Source organism: Macrotis lagotis, chromosome 2 (genome assembly GCF_037893015.1).
Source record: "Macrotis lagotis isolate mMagLag1 chromosome 2, bilby.v1.9.chrom.fasta, whole genome shotgun sequence".
NCBI lineage: Eukaryota > Metazoa > Chordata > Mammalia > Peramelemorphia > Peramelidae > Macrotis > Macrotis lagotis.
Genome location: NC_133659.1, coordinates 102,082,501 through 102,095,166, shown reverse-complemented (window position 1 = coordinate 102,095,166; position 12,666 = coordinate 102,082,501). Strand labels below are relative to the sequence as shown.

The following is a 12,666-nucleotide window of genomic DNA, read 5'->3' as shown; positions in this document are numbered from 1 at the left end:
ACTTTTTGTCAAAAAAAAGAGCATTTAATGTTTGCAAGTTGATGAGTTCTTGCTTTGTTTTGAAATGAGCATGTATGAGATTAAGTTCCTGTACTATTATTAAATAAGGTTATGACATCTATAGTCCTATCACATGAGATGGAAGGGATAGATACCAGGGTCACATGAAGAATGTTTAAAAGAACTTTCCCTCATATCCTCTGAGGAAATGTAAAGGTGAAAAGATCCTTTTTCTCTCTTTTGATCTGCAGGTGGCATTATGTGCCCCTTTGACTAAGACGGGGGAGTGATGAAGTAATAGTGACATAGGATTTAGCATGATAGATAGTATAATTTTGTGACAGTAGTTTTACATTTAAAATAGGGAAGTAGATATTCTGTAACAATCAAACTTATTATGAATAATATTCTCAATTTTATATATATAGTTCTTAGTTGGGGTTATTACATTAATTTTTTTCTTTTTCTTGTTTTCTTTCTCCAATTTTCCTGCATATATTGTTACATTGTTAATTCAGAACATCTGTGTTTCTTATATATTTTTGTATATATATGTGTGTTATATTTACATGCACACATACATGCATTGAGGAATATTAATGGAAAATTCTGTTTCTATGTATTATGTTTCAAATCTTTTTGTTGTAAAATCACCCTGCAACATGCTTAACATTTTGTGATTGTTACTACTATACAATCATAATCAAATTATGACATTATCTTTTAGTTTATGAAGTTTAAAGATGTATCTCTGTCTGATTATAGGAAATTGCTATAACAATGTCATGGGACTGAAATTGGATTCCTATCTTAAGTCTGAAATCCAGGTATCAAAAGAAAAGACTGGTGACTCCTAGTCTATAGAGGCCAGAAAAAGAAAGGAACCCAATAGGGGTTTTGTTGAAATTTACAGTGAAAAAGGTTTGTTCAGGGTAAGAGAGTGGGAGAAACAATTTCAGGCTGATCTGAGACTGGATTTCTTTCTGACTTGGTTCCCACAAAAGTGGCATTTTCAAAAAAATGTCTCTTATCTGGCAGAATGAGAATTTTGGCTTGAGACTTGGTTAACCTACACAATCTTCACCTGGAACAGACACCTAAAATACATAAGGAACCATGTCCTTTCTTGAATGTCACTGATTTTTATGGTAAATTGGTATGATCATGTCAGACAATCAATATTAGAACCAAGTTTAGAAATTTAAGTAATTTTGGCCTACATTTATTTGAATTTGAAATAGTCAGCTTGATTAATGTGTAATTTGGCATATCTGTTATGTAAGTCTATTTGTTAAGTGGAAAGGTATTTCTCCAAATGGAGATTAACAAAATCAATGATAATAATCTCTGTATGTAATTGAATTTTCTGTGAATACCAGTTCAAATTATAAATCATCAGAATCTAAGGGATTTCATAATTTCATTTTCTAGTAAGAAGTTTCAACAGGAAAAAGGAAAGAATCTCTACAAGCATCCTGCTTTGAAGAAATCTCTGAAGTCATACCCTAAGCCATAGAACTTCATAAAGTGACTTCAGGAAATAAGGACTTAAATCTTTCTTCCTTACTGTGTGCTTTTATCTATCTATCCATATATATATATATATATATATATATATATATATATGTGTGTGTGTGTGTGTGTGTGTGTGTGTGTGTGTGTGTGTGTGTGTATATATGTATATATATATATATATATATATATAAAATCAAGATTACCCCCCTTTTTGAATCTCTGTAATCATTTTTTATTATTTGTGATTGTATTACTTATGATTGTTATAGATCTTACTTGCTCATGGTTCTCAGGAAATCTAAAATTCCACTGCTACATGATTTCCCAATATGCTTATTATTTTCCTAAAAAAATTTTATATGATTGATCTATGAAGGACAAAGGTCAGTCTTGATCAAAATGGGGGGGTGTCTAATGTGATATTCTTTAAGAAGGAATTAATATTTCTTAAGCAATATATTTCTGATCAGGAGTTAGTCTCTTAACCTTTAACTAGGGGTTATAAAATACTAGTTTGCTATGTAAAGCCTATCTCCTACAAATGTGGACTTCACCTGTGTCAATATCTATCCGGTAATTTTAGTACCTCGATCAACAAACTTTAAGATAAGAGACATCCTGGATGAGCAGAGAGAAAATCCTATTGTTGTTTGTAAACATTTACTCTTCAGTAGAGGTGGAATTCTTGCCAATAGGAACTTTCAGTAAATATTATAAGATTTGAGAGAATTGTATTTGTAGAACCATGTCATCTACGTGAAATCTCATCACTGGACCACTGAAGTTTTATGGCTCTTTGTCTAAATTGTATAAAAATTCCCCAAAACGTTGGATCAAGGTTGGCATTTGTAAAGATGCCATCCACCCATGGGTTTTTAGTAATATCCTAGAGAATTAAACTTCACTTATAAAGTTAACTTTGTTGTTTTCATTTTTGCCAAAGGGAAATAATGGCTAACAGAAATCATTATCCTGATTTCTAAACCAGGGATGTATCAAGCAGAGGAAAAAAAAATTAGACCAATACTGCCAAGGAATTTTAATATAAAATATTAAATAGAATATTGACTAAGGGATTAAAAAGCTATAGCCTAAAAATATTCATTATGATCAAGTTATAATAAATATCATGAATGCATGGATGATTCAACCTTTAGGAAAATAATTGGCATAATAAATTATATTGATAAAAATAGGTGGATGACAGCACAGTAGCCTCTTAGGAAGATGCCACCCCCAGTGCTGGGGAATTTCCCCACAAAATTCTATGCCCCCCCCCTTGGTGGGCTGGAAGTAAGGATAGGAAAGTCAAAAGATAGATAAAAGAATTAAGTACTTCCTATAAGGAAATGAGCCAAAACTTGACCTCAAGCAGTGTATATTCTAAAAGAAGAAGAAAACACCAATAATGGGTGCTGTAAATATGCCCAGCTGTATGTAGGAGGGGGAGAGGAAGGGTTAACCCCAAATTCCCTGTCTGAGGGAAGGATTATATTAAGACCAAGAAAAATAGACCCAACTTTGTGGCAAAAACTCCTGGAGTTGATGAACTAACTATAGGAAACCATGTCTCCCTAAGGGTTGCATTTCTCCTATGTCTAACCCAATCTGGGACTTGGTAAAAGAGGCGATTCTTTGCTTCATCTCTTTCTTACCTAGCCTAGATCACTTAGTCAAACTGATACCTGTAAATGATCCTAGCTTAAAAAGGTCAAGGTCTCCCACTACATGCAGGGTCATCTCCAGTCATACTGATTTATATCTGGCCATTGGACCCAGATGATTCTGGAGGAGAAAGTGAGGCTGGTAACTTTATACAGCACCCCCTCAATTCCAACTTACATATCATGGAATCACCTTCCTTATAGCATGGTCCTCTTTGAGAATGAGGGACAGCAACTGCAGCAATAGTGGATAGATGACTGTCCTTGGTGTTGGTAAGACCTGGGTTTGAATTTCTCCTTTGATTCCCATTGACAAGACCTACCATTTAATCCCTCTAAGTCTAGTTTCTTCATTTCTAAAGTGAAGGAGTTGTACCTTCTTAAGTCTCATCCATCTTTCGGCTAGGTTGCACAGTGGATAGAGCACTGGCCCTGGAGTCAGCAGGACCTAAGTTTAAATCTGACCTCAGATACTTAATAATTGCCTAGCTGTGTGACCTTGGACAAGTCAATTAACCCATTTCCTTAAAGAAATAAAATTTTAAAAAAACCATCATCTCTCTCAGGTATATGTTGTGAAATGTTGGTCTATATCTATCAAAATGTGATATATATATGCATATACCTGATAGTATGTATTTATGTATAGGTCTGTATGTGTTTGTATGTAGTATCTAAGTGGCATGATGGATAGAATTCCAGGTTTGGAATCAGGAAGACTCATCTCCTGAGTTCAGTTCTGATCTCACTTAACCCTCTCTGCCTCAGTTCCTCACCTGTAAAATGAGGTGGAAAAGAAAATGGCAAATCACTCCAATATCTTTGCCAAGAAAATCTCAAATGGGATCATGAAGATATATGCACAACTCAATTGACTGAATATGTATGTAGTTATTTATGCCCAGTATATGTGTGTGTTATATATGTGTGTGTGTAAATACTTGAAAAGGCTGCAAGCCAGGGGCAGCTACTGGCACAGTGAGGGCAGCTAGATGGCACAGTGGGGGGCAGCTAGGTGGTGCAGTGGATAGAGCACCGGCCCTAGAGTCAGGAGTACCTGGGTTCAAATACAGCCTCAGACACTTAATAATTACTGAGCTGTGCAGCCTTGGGGGCAAGCCACTTAACCCCATTGCCTTGCAAAAACCTAAAAAAAAAATAGAAAAAAAAGAAAAAAGACTGCAAGCCAAGACCAAAGTGGAGGGAGTGTTGGTGCATAAGCTTCTTTTTTGCAGATGATAGTGTTCTCAATGCAGTCTCTTAAGCTAAGATGCGATGAAGTATGGACCAATTCTCTACTGCTTGTGCTCATTTTGGCATATCAATTAACACCAAGAAAACCCAGGTGCTCCATCAGCCAGCCCCCACACCATCCATATGTGGAATCATTGATTACATCAAATGGAGAAGTTATGAAGACTGTGGACAAGTTCTCTTACCTTGGCAGTGTCCTTTCCAAGGAGGTTCACATTGACAATGAGGTTGACACTTGCAAGAGCTAGCTCAGGATATGGGAGGCTCCAAAAGTATTGGAGAGAAGGGGTACTAAACTGAAGATCTACAGAGCCATTGTGCCAACCTCACTGCTATATGCCTGTGAAACCTGGCTACCAGCACTCTATCAGGAAACTGAATCACTTCCATTTAAATTATCTTAGGAAGATTCTGAAGATCACTTGGTAGGAGAAGATACCAGACCCTGAAGTCTTTTTTGAGCTAAACTGTGGAGCATTTAAACTTTACTCCAGAAAGCGCAGCTATGATGGTCTGGCCATGTTGCTCAAATGTCAACCATCACACTTGCCAAAAATATTATTTTATGGAGAACTCACACAGGGCAAGGGCTCTTAATGGGTTCAGAAAAAACTGGCACAAGACCAGCCACATCCTCAACATGAGAGGATGCTGCACTCTATGAACAAAGGAGAATGGAAGCAACTCAAAGGAAATGTGAGAGCCAGGTACTCACATGGACTATTTGTGCTCTACCTGTGGTAGAGCATTCCAGGCTCGTATTAGTCTGATCATCTCAGTTGGGACATAGTATAACTTGTCCCTAACATAGTAATGTTGTTTCAGTCTTCTTCAATCACAAAAGACAAGAACCAATCAAAATATAAACACAAATACATACCTACACACAAACAATTACATATATACATACAGAGAAAGAGAGATAAACATTAGTGGAAGGTGAGTAGCAAAAAAATCACTGAGAAAGACCTAAAGATGGGTTTGGAGATGAATTTTTTTTAAATTTTATTTGTTTAAGACAATGGGGTTAAGAGTGACTTACCTAAGGTCAACACAGCTAGGCAATTATTAAGTGTCTGAGATCACATTTGAACTCAAGTCCTTCAGACTCCAGGGTTGGTGCTCTATCCACTGCACCACCTAGGTATCCCAGGAGACGAGTTTTGAAATTAATAGTGGGGAAGTGTTTAAGGAAAAATATCTCCTCTTTCATTTCTTGTGGTGGATAACTGCTGCCAAAACATATTTACCATAACACAGAAATTTAAAGATAAAATCTAGGTTTTATTATTATGCCCAAGCAAAGAAGGTAATAAATCAGAACAACCATTAGGATTCTAAGAAGTCATCATTTAAGTAAAATTACATCTGAAAGAGAAATAATTCTTTTACATATTGCAATCTTGTATATTCTTCATAGGCCATAAAGTTAAAGAAATGACATTTCTAATAGCATGCTTCTTGACTGGAGCAAACAGAAGACTTGTCCAGGGTGACATAGCTAATAAACTGAGACTTAATCTGAACTTGAGTCTTCCTGACCCAAGTCCACTATCCATAGAATATCCTAGCTATCTTAAAGGAGGAAGCTGCTTTTTTGAAGGTTTGTCAGATCTAGTACAGTCCATAGAGTTCTCTCCCTCTTCAAATTACCTGTTTAGAATATAGGAGTGACTAGGATTAACTTAGCCAAAGATTATTTTAAACAAAGTCTTTGGACACTGAAGAAGTTTCTTCAGACAAGATGTTAACATCCTCATTGATAATCTTTTGAGACCTAGTCCCAGAGAAGAAATCTCTCTTAAGAATAAGTCAACTTTTGAGCATTAGACCTTCAAAAGAGGAGCTAGAGAGATTGAGATAACTGGGTTATCATTCCCCCTACTAAATAAACTACATTGGCTCCCTCCAGGAGCAAACAAAAAATCCTCTATTTGACTTAAAAAGTCTTTCAAGCACAGCCCCTTCATATCTTTCCAATCTTCTTAGACTTTACTCACTTTCAAGTTCTCTATGATCCAGTGACACTGGCATCTTTGCTATTCCTCACACCCTAAACCATATCCTGACTCTTGTCCTGACTACTTTCCATGCCTAAAATCCTCTCTCTCCATTCCTCTGTAATGGGAATTTTTAATTTTCTTTTATTCCTCTTGCAACTTTTTTTTAGGTTGTTTTTTTTTTTTTTTGGAAGGCAAACGGGTATAAGTGGCTTGCCCAAGGCCACACAGCTAGGTAATTATTAAGTGTCTGAGTCCGGATTTGAACCCAGGTACTCCTGACTCCAGGGCTGGTGCTTCATCCACTACGCCACCTAGCCGCCACCTAGCCGCCCCCCCCTAAAACTTTTAGCTCATTGAAAACCTGTCTTCCAGTAGTATGAACCTCACCTGACCAAAATCTGACCAGAATGTGAAAATTTACTTAAAGAAAGCTTTAACCATTCCTTATATAAGAAGCCAGAAGAAGAATTTCAATTGTTTTTGATTCCTTGGTAACATGTAAATCTTTTTTCTCAATTAACCTATTTGTGAATCCTCTAAATGCAGTTTAATCTGTAATTGAGATTAATTGCTAGAGATTAATAATCTCTATCAAGACAAACCTAGTCAAACTCTTGCTAGAGATTAATAATCTCTATCAAGACAAACCTAGTCAAACTCTTTAGGTAAATTAAGCAATTACAGATTAAACTGCATTTAGAGGATTCACAAATAGGTTAATTGAGAAAAAAGATTTACATGTTACCAAGGAATCAAAAACAATTGAAATTCTTCTTCTGGCTTCTTATATAAGGAATGGTTAAAGCTTTCTTTAAGTAAATTTTCACATTCTGGTCAGATTTTGGTCAGGTGAGGTTCATACTACTGGAAGACAGGTTTTCAATGAGCTAAAAGTTTTAGGGGGGGGGGCGGCTAGGTGGCGGCTAGGTGGCGTAGTGGATGAAGCACCAGCCCTGGAGTCAGGAGTACCTGGGTTCAAATCCGGGCTCAGACACTTAATAATTACCTAGCTGTGTGGCCTTGGGCAAGCCACTTATACCCGTTTGCCTTCCAAAAAAAAAAAACAACCTTAAAAAAAAGTTGCAAGAGGAATAAAAGAAAATTAAAAATTCCCATTACAGAGGAATGGAAAGTAGTCAGGACAAGAGCCAGGATATGGTTTAGGGTGTGAGGAATAGCAAAGATGCCAGTGTCACTGGATCATAGAGAACTTGAAAGTGAGTAAAGTCTAAGAAGATTGGAAAGATATGAAGGGGCTGTGCTTGAAAGATCTTTTAAGTCAAATAGAGGATTTTTTGTTTGCTCCTGGAGGGAGCCAATGTAGTTTATTTAGTAGGGGGAATGATAATCCAGTTATCTCAATCTCTCTAGCTCCTCTTTTGAAGGTCTAATGCTCAAAAGTTGACTTATTCTTAAGAGAGATTTCTTCTCTGGGACTAGGTCTCAAAAGATTATCAATGAGGATGTTAACATCTTGTCTGAAGAAACTTCTTCAGTGTCCAAAGATTTTGTTTAAAATAATCTTTGGCCAAGTTAATCCTAGTCACTCCTATATTCTAAACAGGTAATTTGAAGAGGGAGAGAACTCTATGGACTGTACTAGATCCAACAAACCTTCAAAAAGCAGCTTCCTCCTTTAAGATAGCTAAGATATTCTATGGATAGCGGACTTGGGTCAGGAAGACTCAAGTTCAGATTAAGTCTCAGTTTATTAGCTATGTCACCCTGGACAAGTCTTCTGTTTGCTCCAGTCTCCTCATCTGTAAAATGGGGATCATAATAGCCCCTGACTCCTAGGATTCATTTGAGGATTCCATGAGATAACAACTAGCTAAACAGATTCTAGCATGCACTTCAATAATGGTGCTTAATATTTACAATTTGTCTTGTAAATAGCTTATCCATACATAGTTTTTTGCTTATTGTTTCCCCATTAGAATGTGAGCTCCTTAAATTTAGAAAACGACTATACTGCCTTTATTTTCCCGATTAGCACTAGGTGTCTAGCACAAAGAAGGAGGTTAATACATGTTATCTTTTTTCTCTCCTATCCCCTACCCCCATCTCCCTAAAACATAATTTCTTCAGGGAAATTATATTTTTGTTTTTGTCTGCCTGGCACTGAATGGGTAGGCCCTTGCTTGTAGAACTGAACTGGATTGAGGATTTTATCTTTTAACCTATTAAACTTGGCTAGGCTCCCAAGGTCACACCCTTCACACATGTAGAAGTCCTTTTAAACTAAATAGACCAAATGAAAAAATAATGTGACTATTTCCCCCTTCCATATACACAACCCAGATTTTAGGAAGAGAAGGAGCTTGGAAAACTCAGGGTTCCATTTCAGACCTTCTCTCTATATAAGACTGAGATTTTCTCCTCAATGGGAAGGTTTCCAACTTTCTCAAATTTGCATGAAACCTGGTAGGTAGGTGTCTGGGTATAGCCAGGTGGGTTGCAAGGTGTCCAGAAAGAATTCAGATTCAGGTTATCTTCAAGTGAAGGCAATTAATATCATACAGTGGACTGGCCTCCCAAAGGGAGACAATTCATCTGAGAAAAGGGTGAGCTTTTTAGGAGGCAAAGATACTGGAAGACTAGGAAATTAGGGACATGTAGATTGAGGGGCATAGTTCAAAGACTTAATTGTTTCAGGGTAGGGCAGGGATTTATTGTCTTGTTGATTGGGACTTGTCTTTTGCCTGGGGGGCAGGGATTTTCTGAGTTCTTGCTAGAGGGTAAGGTCCTACACAAAAGTTCAATAACCTCTTCACTGGGGAAAACTGATGGGTTGAGCTGAGTAAATCCAATTTAGGGGGACTTTTGGAAAGGTTCCCAACTAGGGATAAGTAGATGTAGTTATTAATGAGGTTTAGTAGAAATTTGATTTCTCCTTAATTGGCTGTGCCCTTATAGACGCCTCCACTTTTTATTTAAACCTATTTCACTAGATCTAGTGTTGTCTCCTACTCACCTCAACCTAATAAGATAAAGGCTGAGCCTGATGAGTTGATAGACATCACTTTTTGTCTTCAGCAGATGCTAGAGACCATATAGCAGATTGCCTATCTAATAAGAATCTTATGTAATCATTTACTGGAGACTAGCAAGTCACCTTTTACAATAAAATAATTATGAATGAAAATACAGGGTAAAATATACATGGTAGCAATTTGGTGCCCAAGATTTGTCCACACATGATGGGGATTGGAGAGGGATGGAGGATGTTTAGAAGTCAAAGGAAGGAGACAGAAAAGACAGTCTTGCAAGAATAGCAGTACAAATGTAAGGATTTTGGTCTTTGACACACTTGTTGCTCTACTATTGGGTAGGATTCCAGGAAAAATATTTAGCCTTGTAATGACTTCTCTTCTGGGGCATTTTTTCTAGGACTTCTAGATTCCCTAAAACCTCTTATATTCAACTAGGTTCTTGGTTTGAGGATAGAAGCAGGCCTGTAGAAGCAACTTGACTCTAGGACTGGGGAAAACCTAGGGCTATAATATTGGGCTGAGTAGGGGACCTTGAGCTCCCATTTTCAGAATTATCCCACTGCTGTGCTAGTGTTTGCTCTCAGGGAAAAGACAATTTAGGATTTTGTCACTTGTCAGCTTGTACATCCCTTTCAATAGCTTGGACAGGTAACCCAAAAAATGCCCCTAACAGATTTCAAGATTTTAATTCTCTGTTCCCTATGTCAACTCAATCTCCAGGCTGGGTTCTTTCCATCTCCAACTACTCCTCATAATTGACCCAGATGTTGATGTGTCAAACAATGACCCATGAGTTATCCCAAGGGCTGGTCACTACAAGTCAAACACAGCTCACATTGTGTCCAGTCTGTCTGTTTCACCCTGCAGTCCAATTGCCCATCCCACAGCTGTCCCAGAAAGGTGTATGTTGTACAATGTTTTGATTCCCCAGAGGGATTGAAGCCCAACTCCACTTTTCCCTCCTCTAAACTCTAACTTTTCTACAGGTGTACCTGTCAGCACCTGCACCCAAATCACATTTGCACCCTTATCCAGGATTACAGTCAATTGGTTCCCAGGTAGAGCACTGGGGGGTCAAAAAGTATGTTTCATCCAGGCTATAGGCATTTTGGAGCAAATGGTTCTGAAGAGTCTGAATATTATTGTAGATGACTCCAGGTGGATTATCTGGAATGTCAAAGCTATCTGGAAACTTCTTGACATCTGATTCTTTACCTGTGTATGAGTCTTTAGGAGAAAAAGAAGAGTTGTCAACATGGTAAAAGAGGAGGGAGTCTATGTGGATGGGATCTTCCTGGCCATGAAGGATTCGAAAATGGAAGAAGAGCAAATCAGGGGACTCATCCTGGTAGAAAAGGAGGAGAAAACCAGACAACTTGGGGAGGTCCCTGGAATGACAAAGCTTGCCAACTAAGCCATGGTTGGTGGACTCCAAAATTGTCCATGGTTTATCCTTTTGGGCTTCAAGTTCCTGCTGGATTGTAGTTACAAAGTGGCAGGTACATCTGATACCATCCTCAATCATGAGGAAGTAGTCGGAGAGATTGGCAGTGAAGCTCATGAGGAAGGCATACTCTAATATCTGCTTAGCCTGGAAGGTCTTAATGTCAGAAAAATTAGACTGTGTGCGGCTGGGACCACAAGTGCAGGTAGGCCTCAGATGGGGCATGGATCACAAGCAGCTGCCCTTTGAGGATCTGTGAGGTGAAGTGGCTGATGATGAGACTGAGTGTCTCATTGAGCCAATCTGGGTCAGAATCGGCTAAGTGGACTAGCACTGCCATGCACCTCAACTCATTTTTGGAGGAAACTCTGAACATAGACCTCAGAGTAATCATGAGGTATCTTCCTGCAGGACTCTGCATTGAGGAGAGTCCCACAATGAGAATCTCTGGGGAGGAAATAAGGGACAGTGTCAGCATCACCAGCAAAAACAAATCTTTTCCCCTAAGCAGAGGTTGGCATTTCCTGTAGTCTTCTCAACCCAAAGAGGTGACCAAGATGATCTATTCTTCATCAAAGGTTTTCAAAAGACTAGGACACTTTAAGAAATGATTCCCAAAGAATCTCTTCATTCTAACCATAGTTCTTCCTTCTCTCCTTCCATCTCATCTTTGTTGTTTTTTTTTCTGTTGTTTTTCAGAGCTCTGATATTTCTTATACTGAACTTCTACAGGTATGTGCTTGGGGTAAGGGAATGGATATTATTGGTTTAAGCTAAGACTTTTCTATAAGTTTGCAGTCTAGGAATACTGCTGGCTACAGGTTCAACTATCTCAGCATAGCTGGAATTTCCTAGAATCCTCTTCCCTTCCCCACCCCTTCTTTCTTTCCCCCCCCCTCTCCTGTTGATCTTATTTCTTCTAGTCTCCCCCTCTTGATGCTGCTGTCCTTCATCTTGGGATAAGACAAAACTCATGCACTCACTTTTTTTTCTCAGGGCAGGGCTCCAGCCAGGTATTGGTAGGTGAGATGGGAGACTCTGCTTGAATCATTATATGAGTTCCCCTGCAGGTGTTTCTCACTCTTGAAGTAGAACTTCTATTCCAAGGACTGCCTTGTTTCCTGGAAATATCACAAATTTCAACATCTCAAGATCTCTAGGAGGAAAACTAATGTGGTAATGTTCCCCATGTACCAAGGTACTGGACAATGTTGTTACTAACCTTCCCCCACATATCCCTCAAGAAAAGTACACAATGAATATTATGTCAAGGGTTATGGGCTAATGCCCAATTGCCCTCTAGGAAAATCTCTTCCGTTTTCTGGGGGAGAGGTACAGGGAGGAGGCAAGTTCATTTGGGCAGGAACTACCTTGTTTCTGATACTAGAAGATAGATGACTTCTTTTATCTTTGGGATTTCCAAATTGATTAAAAACCACAGGAAGCGTGAGCCAGCTAAAATAATGGTGTAGTGTCTCAGGGACCACCGCATGATGCTCAGCATGGTGTGTTTCCCTGTAGGGTCTAAAGTTCAAGATATATAGTCTAAAAACACTCGTTCCAAAGTCGGCACAGAACAATCCTCCCTCATCTTAGAATTTCTCCTCAAATTCCATTTTTCTATTCCTCTTTCTAATTATCCCTAGCAGATCATCTTCTGAGTCTGCTGCTCCTCCTACCCCCACACTATCCTTTATTGGGTATTGGGCTGAATACACACTTGGGCTACTGACTAAAGAAAGAGATCCTTGTGATATTTGCTGTCACACTTTGCAAGATTAAATGTGCATGGA

The 12,666-nt window shown here is 38.4% G+C and overlaps 1 pseudogene; it reads right to left on the bottom strand.

Moving 5' to 3' along the window:
• Positions 1-10,099: 10,099 nt before the first annotated feature.
• Positions 10,100-11,757, bottom strand: LOC141512979 (alpha-1,3-mannosyl-glycoprotein 4-beta-N-acetylglucosaminyltransferase-like protein MGAT4E; annotated as a pseudogene).
• Positions 11,758-12,666: the final 909 nt, after the last annotated feature.